Here is a 2,798-nt window from a genome sequence, read left to right on the forward strand (position 1 = left end):
CTAAGTCAAAAGATTTGAAGGAAACGTTTACTAATTGCAACACATTTTCAAAATAATTATAATACGTTACAACTTAAATCTATGTTAAACTAGACTTAATCATGTCATATAGTACTATTTGCCATATTCCTAAGAGTGCCCCTCTGTATGCATAATATCGTTGTTCAAACTGCCATCTTCTCGAAATCCTGGCTTCGTCCCTCTTAGTGCTTCCAAGATCCTACATTACAAATAGACGACTGTAAGTTCAATGCAACTTAGTGTGTCTCAACCAATATTACCTTTAAAAGATGTGGTTGAATTCCTCGACTCAAGGATTCTGGACTTCCTTTCAGAATTTGGCAGATTCTTTTCTGAATCTTGGTGAATAACTATATACTGATAAACCATAATTTTTACATATTATTATCCCATGCTTATCACATTTATGGATGGTTTCTCCTTAGATTTGGTGAATTCGATGCTCCTAATTCTTTAATTTCATGTTTTATACTTAGGTGAGCATAGGAGAGTAAAAAGAGCGAGAAACGGGCTGAAAATGGAGAAAATGGACCAACAAGGGAAAACAACACGGCCTAGACTTCCTCACATGGGGAAACAAAATGGCCGTGTCCATCTGGCAAGATCGAACCACAACTTACACAGGTAGACTACACGCCCGTACCTATTTAACAGCCTTGACCACGGGATGGAGCAATCGCACACGGGTGTGTCACACGGGTGTGTCCTTGTCAAGCCCAAGTATAGTCCTATTCGGAAAAGGCCACTTTTGAGGGCTCTTAGGCGTTCAAAAGCCTATTTAAACACCCAAGGAGGCACTTAGAAGAGACGAACGAAGTAGGAGGTAAGAAATTACTCAAGGGAAGCCGATTGATCCATCTCAGAAGCTGGATTCATTGTCAAGACTGAAGATCTTCCTTCAATTTCTATTCAGGGGTTTTGGGTTTTCTTTATGTTTTGTTATCTTTATTCTCTTGAGCTGTTTTCTTTCATAGTTATGAACTAAACCCCCTAAATACCTAAGAGGAATGAAACCTAAGACAGATCTTGTTATTATTATCTAAATTGTATGATAAACATTTGACTTGTTCTTAATTATGTGTTCTTAATTCTTGTTTTAATATTCTAGGATATTGATTCAAGTTAATGCTCTTATTCAGAGGAGGAAAAGTCCCTGTCTAAGAGTAAATTTGTCATAATTAAGCGGATTTGATTGCACGCCTAGAGATAGAGTGACAAGATTTTTCCGGATTAGGGTGAAACCTAATAAGGGAGTCCATAAATCGAGTTAATGCAACACTTGGTGTTAATTAGAAAGAGATTCCAATTAATCAACCTAGGGTTAGACGTTATTAGTCTCGAGAGAGATAATAATATAACTTAGGGATTTCTACGGATCAAGTCGAATGAATAAATCGTCTGATTCAGAGTCAAATAACAAGTGAAGTCTAGGTGGATTTTTCCTTGGGTGTTGTCTTAATCAATCGAGTTTTCTAAAAAGCTTTTTCCCAATTTTCTCTCTGTGCATCCTTAGTTTAGTTAACTAGTTTAAATAAACAAACCCCTTAATTTTTAGGTTAGATAATAAAAAGGAAGTAATTACTAGTACTCTTGGTTCCTTTGGGTTCGACAATCCGGTCTTGCTAAAGCTATACTACTGTTCGATAGGTGCACTTGCCTTCATCGTGATAATAGTTAGTTTCAAGAGCGATTAATTATAAATTTTTAAAACCTGTCGTGAATATCACATACCAAGTTTTGGCACCGTTTCCGGGGAACTAAAATATTAGGAACACTCGATTTTTATTACTTTATCCATTTTACTTTATTTTCAATTTAAATTTTTATTTTATTTTCTAATTTTTCTTTTATTCATTCCTGGCAGGTTTTTATAGTGTATGACTAGAAGAGAAATAAGGTGAAGCTTACGATACACAGAGGAAGAGCAAGAGGACGATACTTCAACCACAACTGAAGATATGGCTGAAAACTAGGAAAATTCGCTACCTCCTGCGATTGCCGTTGATCCAATAAATCAGAATCTGCTCCGTGTACTATGTATGATTATGATAAACCTTCTTTAACAGGACCTGAACCGAGAATAGTTAGGCCTACTGTTGCTGCGAATAATTTTGAACTGAAACCTAACACCATTCAAATGATCCAACAGTTTGTTCAGTTTGATGGTTTTCAGGACAAGGACCCAAACGCTCATTTGGCGAATTTCTTAGAATTTTGCAACATTTTTTAAATCAATGGCATTTCTGGTGATGCCATTCATCTTCGGTTATTCCCTTTTTCATTGAGGAACAAGCTAAACAGTGGTTGAACTCGTTACCACGAGGGTCAATCGTTACTTGGGAACAAATGACCAAAAAGTTTTGATTAAAATACTTTTCATCGATTAAAATGACCAAATTACATAATGATATCTCTTCTTTTGTACAGATGTGTTTAGAAACACTCTACGATGCATGAGAGAGATACAAGGACCTTTTTCGAAGATGCCTTCACCATGGCTTACCACTATGGCTATAGGTTCAAACATTTCACAATGGTCTAAATCCTTCGACTAGATAGATGATTGACGTAGCTGCTGGTGGAACTATCAATAATAAGGCACCTGAGGATGCTTATGAATTTATAGAAGAGATGTCACTAAATGATTATCAGTGGCAAGTCATGAGGACAAAGCCAATGAAAATAGCTGGCTTTTTTAACGTCGATTCGGTCACCATGCTCTCTAATCAGGTAGAAATTTTGAATAGAAAAATTGACAATTTTCTTAGTTCTTCACA

General features: G+C 36.2%; 1 non-coding gene across 1 annotated transcript; it reads right to left on the minus strand.

The window, feature by feature from the left end:
- Positions 1-2,415: 2,415 nt before the first annotated feature.
- On the minus strand, positions 2,416-2,522 carry LOC121204120 (small nucleolar RNA R71). Its single transcript, XR_005899048.1, has one exon. It is a non-coding gene; the product is annotated as a small nucleolar RNA R71 (small nucleolar RNA).
- Between the last annotated feature and the right edge of the window lie 276 nt (positions 2,523-2,798).

This window comes from Gossypium hirsutum, chromosome A07 (assembly GCF_007990345.1).
Source record: "Gossypium hirsutum isolate 1008001.06 chromosome A07, Gossypium_hirsutum_v2.1, whole genome shotgun sequence".
NCBI lineage: Eukaryota > Viridiplantae > Streptophyta > Magnoliopsida > Malvales > Malvaceae > Gossypium > Gossypium hirsutum.